This window comes from Coregonus lavaretus (assembly GCF_964263955.1).
Source record: "Coregonus lavaretus genome assembly, contig: HAP1_SCAFFOLD_877, whole genome shotgun sequence".
In the NCBI taxonomy this organism is placed as follows: Eukaryota; Metazoa; Chordata; class Actinopteri; order Salmoniformes; family Salmonidae; genus Coregonus; species Coregonus lavaretus.
The window spans coordinates 64,686-74,240 of record NW_028156754.1 but is presented as its reverse complement, the minus strand read 5'-3'; the positions used below and the strand labels follow the sequence as shown (position 1 = coordinate 74,240).

Below are 9,555 nucleotides of genomic sequence, written 5' to 3'. Positions count from 1 at the left end.
AAACACTTTTTATTGAACTGTCACTTTTTTTGGCAAAATGTATAGTAGTTCTCCAAGAATGTAGCCCTATATAATATAATATGCCATTTAGCAGACGCTTTTATCCAAAGCGACTTACAGTCATGTGTGCATACATTTTTACGTATGGGTGGTCCCGGGGATTGAACCCGGGACCACCCATTAATAATAAAGAGACACTTTTTATTGAACTGTCACTTTTTCCCCTATAATTGTGGCAAAATATTTAGCAGTTCTCTAAGAATGTACCCCTAAATGAACCTTATGAAACAAATGAACCTTGAATTCTTGAAATTAGACATACAGTCTATAAGCGAAAGTGAATATGCTAAAAGTGTTTTTATAAACATCTCTACCTATCTGCACATTAATGAGGAAGACCGGTGAACAGTTTAGATGGACCATTCCACTATCCATAAGAAATCCCCCTTTAGAGGAAGAGTATTGGAGCCACAACATGGCAGTTGAAGGTAGAGACAGAGGAGGCTTCGTCAACATCTAATCATATTTTATTTGTCACATGCTTCGTGAACAACAGGTGTAGACTAACAGTGAAATGCTTACTTATGGGTCCCTTTCCAACAATGCAGAGTTAAACATAAAAAATAGACATAGTGACAGAAGGAATAAATACACAGTGACATGCATACTTCAATGCATTGAGACTTACTAATGGTGGGAATGTGATACACCGCTGGGTACCTAATGAGTAGTGTTGCAAAATTCCAGTAACTTTCAATAAATTCCCTGGTTATCCAAAAATCATGGTTTGAGGATTCAGGATTTCCTGCTTATTCCTTCCTGACACAGGGAAACCTCCAACCAGGATTTTGGGAAAACCATGTAATTTATTGTAAATTCATGGACTATTGCAACCCTACTAAGGAGATATCCTAACTGTCATATGTAGTGACAATAATAGTGCCTGTTGAGGTAGAGGAAAACCAAATCATATGTAAATAAGAATTAGTATAAACTCTACATCAGACTTTGTTTGAGGAGCACAACGCAGATTTACAGTACAGTGTGAACTTCATAATTCCTGGTGACATCAACATCACCCCTTTAGGTCACAGTAATTCTTTAGGCAACTACTGTACTCTTGTTTTTCCTAGGTCTAGTATAGGCTAGTATCGATTGGATATGGGCCCGCGATCCCATTCAATCCGGCCCAGAATAATTCATTTCATTCTTCTGGTTATTTTTCATTATTTTTATCTCAAACGACAGTGAAATGACTCAAACCAAATCGAAATTGTGTTGAAATGATAATGGATCAACATTTATAGTCTCTTCACTCTGCCCAGCTTGCTAAAAGTAATCTTAACAAAACCTAGACATTCAGGCAGCCTGGAAAATTCCAAAAGCGCTGGAGGACTATCTTTAGCAAATGTTGACTGTGAGGAAGTATAATATCTAAAATACATCGCTGTCGGCTCACCTGACAGGTACTCGCCACCCTGTGCCTTCTATGAGCCGGACGACACTGTAATCGCTACTCCTTCTTCCAAGCGGGCTATCATGTGCCTTTTACTGAGGAGTGGCTTCCGTCTGCAGGGATGGTTGTCCTTCTGGAAGGTTCTCCCATCTCCACAGAAGAACTCTGGAGCTCTGTCAGAATGACCACCGGGTTCTTGGTCACCTCCCTGACCAAGGCCTTCTCTCCCAATTGCTCAGTTTGGCCGGGCGGCCAGCTCCAGAAAGAGTCTTTGTGGTTCCAAACTTCTTCCATTTAAGAATGATGGAGGCCACTGTCTTCTTGGAGACCTTCAATGCTGCAGAAATGTTTTGCATTCTTCCTCAACCTTTCATACCTCCCTCTGACATGCCTTCTTTCTTCCTCAGCCTTTCATACCTCCCCCTGACATGCCTGGTTTAGTCCTCATCCTTTCATACCTCCTTCTGACATGCCTGTTTTCTTCCTCAGCCTTTCATACCTCCTTCTGACATGCCTGCTTTCTTCCTCAGCCTTTCATACCTCCTCGATCTCTGGCTAGCGAACCCTCTCATCCTTGCTGTCCCTCAGCCAGGTGTGTGCCCTCTCTCTCACACTCCCCCAGCATGTCCAGCTGCCCTGTTTTTTCATGGCCATGGCTCTTACATGCCTGGTTTCTTCCTCAGCCTTTCCTACCTCCCCCTGACATGCCTGGTTTAGTCCTCATCCTTTCATACCACACCCAGACATACCTGTTTTCTTCCTCAGCCTTTCATACCTCCTTCTGACATGCCTGGTTTCTTCCTCAGCCTTTCATACCTCCCCCTGACATGCCTGGTTTAGTCCTCATCCTTTCATACCACCCCCTGACATACCTGTTTTCTTCCTCAGCCTTTCATACCTCCATCTGACATGCCTGCTTTCTTCTTCAGCCTTTCATACCTCCCTCTGACATGCCTGCTTTCTTCCTCAGCCTTTCATACCTCCCTCTGACATGCCTGCTTTCTTCCTCAGCCTTTCATACCTCCTTCTGACATGCCTACTTTCTTCCTGAGCCTTTCATACCTCCTTGATCTCTGGCTGGTGAACCCTCTCATCCTTGCTGTCCCGCAGCCAGGTGTGTGCCCTCTCTCTCACAATCACCCAGCAAGTACAGCTGCCCTGTTTTTTCATGGCCACGGCTCTGACATGCCTGGTTTCATCCTCAGCCTTTCATACCTCCCTCTGACATGCCTGCTTTCTTCCTCAGCCTTTCAGACCTCCCTCTGACATGCCTGCTTTCTTCCTCAGCCTTTCATACCTCCCTCTGACATGCCTGCTTTCTTCCTGAGCCTTTCATACCTCCCTCTGACATGCCTGCTTTCTTCCTGAGCCTGTCATACCTCCTTGATCTCTGGCTGGCGAACCCTCTCATCCTTGCTGTACCGCAGCATCAGAGCCTGACCTGCTTTGTTGCCTTGTACTACCACAGATGTAATTGGCAGCTGGAGCTTGTTGTCTGAGCTATACAGGCTGGTGGAGCAGAAGCTTTGTAGCCCTTTCCTGCAGTCAATGACCAAAAGTGCCCTCTTTGGCCTCATGGGTGGAATGTTATTAATCATTTCATAATTAATACGTTTTTCTTTTTATAAGGATGAAAATCTGGTGTTTCTATGTCAAACAGTTTTGTTATATTTCAGTCTTCTGTGGCGTATATAAAGTGTAATATTAGGATGGAAACTCAAAATGGCATAGATTTCAACTCTATATCTGGCATTGTACAGGTGTCTTCTTTTTTTAAGCCCATAACCATGTGTGTGTGGTGTATACTTTTGTTTGAAGGTAGATTTGTTACCAACCAAGAATAACTCTGTGTGACCCTGATTTAGCCCACAGCAGTAAAAGGTTCATACATTTTAAGTGCAGCCTCTGTAAAGAACGAACGTGGCCCGCAGGGAAAACTATGTAGTTTGACATCCCTAGGCTACACGGTCTAAAGATATTTTCTGAGATATTGTGTAAAGTAGTGTAATTTCTCACAAAAAATACTGAAACAAACATTCGATTCAAAGAGAATAATCACAGTTTTATTCAAAACAGTTATTTCAAAAAACACATACAGTATGTATATACAGTATGTGCATAGCCAAAAAATCCTTGGACAACACAACTTCTGAGGGAATTTACAGTAAAAATACATTGATACAAAATGGTGTGTATTATACTGTATATTATAGGAAATAGTGGAGGTATATGAGATATTTTACAACAGAGGTTAAACTTGCAGCCCATCAGTTAGATGTCTGTGAGGAACAAGGTGGAAATGACAGATCAGTGTCCTGCTGTGTGTATGATTCTACTTTTTCACTTTGCTCGCCTCGCCATAGACTGAACTTCTTGGTGTGAAGAGGGATCCCAGCGCTAGAGACAGATTTCAAAGCACTTGACATATTTTTCTTGACAATTGCTGTTCTTGCTGTGAACAGAATGAAAATCTGCAAGACTTCATCAAAAAAAAAAACCACAAAGACTTTATCAAGTATTTTCAGGAATAAACAAGGACTAACAAAAGGTAGCGTTTCTATAAAGAGCAGCAGAATTTATTAATGTTTAGTAGGTGTCTAGTTTTCAATCATGTCTGGATTATGTGGTACAATAGCACACTAGTCTTTATATTTAACATTTGAGTCATTTAGCAGACTCTCTTATCCAGAGCGACTTACAGTAGTGAGTGCATACATTTACTACCTGAGTGGTGGTGAGTACACAGAAGGAGATGTTGAGTATGGTGTACATGGTCTCGTTCTGTGTAATGAGCAACAGATAGCCCAGGATCCAGGAGAGACCGAGCACCACAGCCAGAGAAAAGCTACTGAGGAACTTCTTCTTCATCGATGTGTGTCTTGTACTGGGAAATATAACCAACATGCTTAGACTGCGGTCATAGACTGCTGTAATGCTGTGGTAATATAACAGTATGCTTCCAATGACTGAGTGGGTTAGAGCATGGTGCTTATTAAATAGTATAAATTGGTTACTAATGACTGAATTAATAATTTTAAAAAGCATGCATTTTATTTATAAAAAGTTTTAATTGAAAGACAATACAAAATTAACAAGCCCATTAGTAGGCATTTAAATCAAGACTGATCTTAATGACTACAACGTTCTACTTTGTGCCCCCAAAATGCCCCCTTTAATGTTACCTGGTTATATGTGGGTTGGTCTTGGATGTGGTAACTGCAAAATATACCAACACCACCATGTTGAAGATAAGCATGAACGCCACAGGGATCAGGAACCCCCAAAACATTGGCAGCTTGAAGTCAAAGTTCCCCTTTGGATCGAGGGCAGCAAGCCAGCAACTGAAAGGTTATAAGAATGAGTTAGAGTGGGACTTTGTGACAGACAAAACAGGACGCCAGTGATTTGAATAACGTGGTATAAAGTAAACATGGTGGGTGGCATAAGTAAACAAGAAACCGTTCAACACAATGGATCAATCTTTTAGTTTTTTACAACTTTTTAAATTGCTCTTTGCCATCGTTAAAAGGATGTAATACGAACATTGACAGGGAAAACCTTTTACAGTATGAGTTATAACATTTTATACAGCAATTGTCCCACATAAATATTGGCAGTACAGTACAGTATAATACAATAGAGTTCAGTTCAGTTCATGTGAGCGATATCCATCACTTCCAGCTCATGGCATCAGCCAATCAGACTGTTCCCATGCACCCCACACTCTGCCCATGCACTGACCATGCACCCTGTGATTGGTCAGATGCTCCAAGCTGTGTTTTTTCCAGTGTCAGAGCGTAGACACATGTGCATGGGATGCGTGATTACAAAAATCATCCCCATGTGCATCTTCTCCCGTGTGTGAATAAAGTTCCTGTGTGTGTTAACTCTTGGACTGCCTTACTCCTCTCTCACCGGGGGCGGTATCAGTGGGTCACAAACCAGGAAATACAGTGAGGGAAAAAAGTATTTGATCCCCTGCTGATTTTGTATGTTTGCCCACTGACAAATACATGATTTTAATGGTAGGTTTACTTGAACAGTGAGAGACAGAATAACAACAAAGAAATCCAGAAAAACACATGTCAAAAACGTTATAAATTGATTTGCATTTTAATGAGGGAAATAAGTATTTGACCCCTCTGCAAAACATGACTTAGTACTTGGTGGCAAAACCCTTTTTGGCAATCACAGAGGTCAGACGTTTCTTGTAGTTGGCCACCAGGTTTGCACACATCTCAGGAGGGATTTTGTCCCACTCGTCTTTGCAGATCTTCTCCAAGTCATTAAGGTTTCGAGGCTGACGTTTGGCAACTCGAACCTTCAGCTCCCTCCACAGATTTTCTATGGGATTAAGGTCTGGAGACTGGCTAGGCCACTCCAGGACCTTAATGTGCTTCTTCTTGAGCCACTCCTTTGTTGCCTTGGCCGTGTGTTTTGGGTCATTGTCATGCTGGAATACCCATCACGACCCATTTTCAATGCCCTGGCTGAGGGAAGGAGGTTCTCACCCAAGATTTGACGGTACATGGCCCCGTCCATCGTCCCTTTGATGCGGTGAAGTTGTCCTGTCCCCTTAGCAGAAAAACACCCCCAAAGCATAATGTTTCCACCTCCATGTTTGACGGTGGGGATGGTGTTCTTGGGGTCATAGGCAGTATTCCTCCTCCTCCAAACATGGCGAGTTGAGTTGATGCCAAAAAGCTCGATTTTGGTCTCATCTGACCACAACACTTTCACCCAGTTCTCCTCTGAATCATTCAGATGTTCATTGGCAAACTTCAGACGGGCCTGTATATGTGCTTTCTTGAGCAGGGGGACCTTGCGGGCGCTGCAGGATTTCAGTCCTTCACGGCGTAGTGTGTTACCAATTGTTTTCTTGGTGACTATGGTCCCAGCTGCCTCCCGTGTAGTTCTGGGCTGATTCCTCACCGTTCTCATTATCATTGCAACTCCACGAGGTGAGATCTTGCATGGAGCCCCGGGCCGAGGGAGATTGACAGTTCTTTTGTGTTTCTTCCATTTGCGAATAATCGCACCAACTGGTGTCACCTTCTCACCAAGCTGCTTGGCGATGGTCTTGTAGCCCATTCCAGCCTTGTGTAGGTCTACAATCTTGTCCCTGACATCCTTGGAGAGCTCTTTGGTCTTGGCCATGGTGGAGAGTTTGGAATCTGATTGATTGATTGCTTCTGTTGACAGGTGTCTTTTATACAGGTAACAAGCTGAAATTAGGAGCACTCCCTTTAAGAGTGTGCTCCTAATCTCAGCTCGTTACCTGTATAAAAGACACCTGGGAGCCAGAAATCTTTCTGATTGAAAGGGGGTCAAATACTTATTTCAATTTATAACATTTTTGACATGCGTTTTTCTGGATTTTTGTTTTCTTATTTTGTCTCTCACTGTTCAAATAAACCTACCATTAAAATTATAGACTGATCATTTCTTTGTCAGTGGGCAAACATACAAAATCAGCAGGGGATCAAATACTTTTTCCCCCTCACTGTATGTTGAGCCGGGTCGCTCAAGTACAGTTTAGTATAGTACAATACAGTACAGAGAAGTAATACAGTAGTAGTATAGTACAGTATTGACTCACAATTCCTCCTGCCTGTAACCCAGTGGATCATCCACTCTGTAACTAATTCCTAAGGTGAGGGCCACCACAACCGCAGGCAGTCCTAAAGGACAGAGAATGTTGTTGTTATGTCCTGGTAGATTAGCATGCAGACATATACAGATTATATACTACACATACATCCTCTAAAGGCATAACATCACTATACAAGTTGCTTTGAAGTTCTATTTCAGGCTAAATAAAACATAACCTAGCATTTGTTTTGGTTCAAGGAGCCCAGGGAAAATGTCAGCCAAAGCTTCTGAAACAACTAAATACTTTATTTTGTTCCCATGCTGTCCTACCCCATCCGATGGCCACGGTATAGGCTGTGAAGTGTGATGGGCTGGTGGCCGGGCTGTTTCTGATCATCAGGAAGACATGTGTGGCGTACAGCGTGTTCCAGGTGAACGTCCCCAACAGGAAGTACTGCAGCAGGACTGTGACTGCAGTACAGGGGCCTCTGTCCCGCTCTGTGTGTGTGTCGGACGAGGGGAGAATGTTGTCCTCCTGTATTTCAGGTTTCTCCAGCTGTTTATGAGGGTTGTCCACTCCCAACATGAAGAGGAGGGTGAAGATCAGGAGACACACGCAGACGCTCACTAAGAGGACCGTTGGGTTGGTTTTGCGTGATTTCCTGGGGATAGGTGATAGACAACACTATGTTAGGGAAGTTAGATGCGTAGCTATGGATGTGTTGGTTCATTAATAGTGGGTTTCATATTGATTTCACCTATCAAGTCGTGTTGGATCAAAGGGCTTCTTTACACTATTGAGATGCACCCAATATTTTGAACTGGTTCTGGAACCATGTAGGATCTTACCGGGTCACGATCTGGAATGTTATTGTATATTTAGAATTGGTTCTGGAACCCTTTACGATCTTACCGGGTCACCATCTGGAATATTATTGTATATGTTGAATTGGTTCTCGAACCCTGTAGGATCTTACCGGGTCACGATCTGGAATGTTATTGTATATTTTGAATTGGTTCTAGAACCCTGTAGGATCTTACCGGGTCACGATCTGGAATATTATTGTATATGTTGAATTGGTTCTGGAACCCTGTAGGATCTTACCTGGTTGCGATCTGGAATGTTATTGTTAAACTCAACCCTATGATGGACATGGAGCATCCCAATATGGTGATCCAGTTTAGAGCTTCAGCGTATTTAAAATCCCTCCTGAACGACTGTAGAAAGAAAAGAAAAAAGAAAAATTAAACACTAAGTTTGTCACAGTCATACTGTATAAAGTCATCTCCCTCATGTGTCTGGATATGCTGATGTAAACTATAGGTCAGCGGTTCCCACACTAGGGGTCGCGACCTGATGTGGGTTCGCCTGATATGAAAATGGGATGGCAGGAGAATTTCCAAAATCATACAAAAAAAAAAAATATATATATATATATATATATATAAATAATAGTAATTTGTATAAAATATTATAATATTGTCTTTGTATCTCAAAATCATTATAATGTGGTTAACCTTAAAAATCTAAATGAAAATTATTCAAATCTAAAACATAAAATTCAACCAGTGAGCGCCCTTAGATCGTGAGAAAAGGCAGCGCTTGACCGTTGCACTTGAATCATTCCCACTTAAGATGACCACATTTAAAATACACAAATGCGGGACAACAGGATGATTTTGCGGGACAGTGTAGCCTACCCGATACATAATTTCAAAATAGGCCAATGCATCATCACTGTCAATTGTGAATGATAATTCTTCATGGTTAATTTTTTTGCCCGCACTATAAAAACGGTTATATTGGTCTGCTAATACAGGACTAGTAAAGGCCCAATGCACTACTTTAGTGAAAATATGTATTATTGTCACGATCGTCGAAGGAGGAGGACCAAGGCGCAGCGTGATATTCGTACATCTTAATTTATTAAGTGCACACACGATAAACAAAACAACAAACGATACTTGAAGTCCAATGGTACTAACACAAACCAACTGGAACAAGATCCCACAACACTGTGGGAAAACTGGCTGCTTAAGTATGGCTCCCAATCAGAGACAACAAGCAACAGCTGATACTCGTTGCCTCTGATTGAGAACCACACTGGCCAACATAGAAACACAATACTAGATCTACGACATAGAACAAAAACACATAGACTCTACACACCCTGGCTCAACATATTAGAGTCCCCAGAGCCAGGGTGTGACAGTACCCCCCCCCCCCCAAAGGCGCGGACTGCGACCGCGCCTAAACATAACCGAACAGGGGAGGGCTGGGTGGGCATTCCTCCTCGGAGGCGGTTCCGGCTCCGGGCTTGACCACCACCCTCCAACAATCCCCCCGTAGCGCCCCTGGTCCGGTCTGGCCCCGCTGGCTGGAGCTGGACTGGACATCGTTGGAGCGGATTGCTTAGGCTCCGGTGTGGAGCAGCTGACCGGTACCTGACCAGGCACTGGTGAACCGGGCACGGGCTGTGCCGGACTGACGACACGCAACCCAGGCT

At 43.0% G+C, this 9,555-nt stretch overlaps 1 pseudogene across 1 annotated transcript in view; it reads right to left on the bottom strand.

Moving 5' to 3' along the window:
* Positions 1 to 3,673: 3,673 nt before the first annotated feature.
* Positions 3,674 to 9,555, bottom strand: part of LOC311126008 (adhesion G-protein coupled receptor G7-like) — a 29,084-nt pseudogene continuing 23,202 nt past the window's right edge. The window contains exons 11-16 of the transcript in view: positions 8,154 to 8,266; positions 7,379 to 7,710; positions 7,056 to 7,137; positions 4,639 to 4,797; positions 4,172 to 4,340; positions 3,674 to 3,927 (exon numbers count right to left, since the gene is read on the bottom strand). The product of the transcript in view is annotated as an adhesion G-protein coupled receptor G7-like (transcript). The remainder of the gene's footprint in view (positions 3,928 to 4,171; positions 4,341 to 4,638; positions 4,798 to 7,055; positions 7,138 to 7,378; positions 7,711 to 8,153; positions 8,267 to 9,555) is intronic.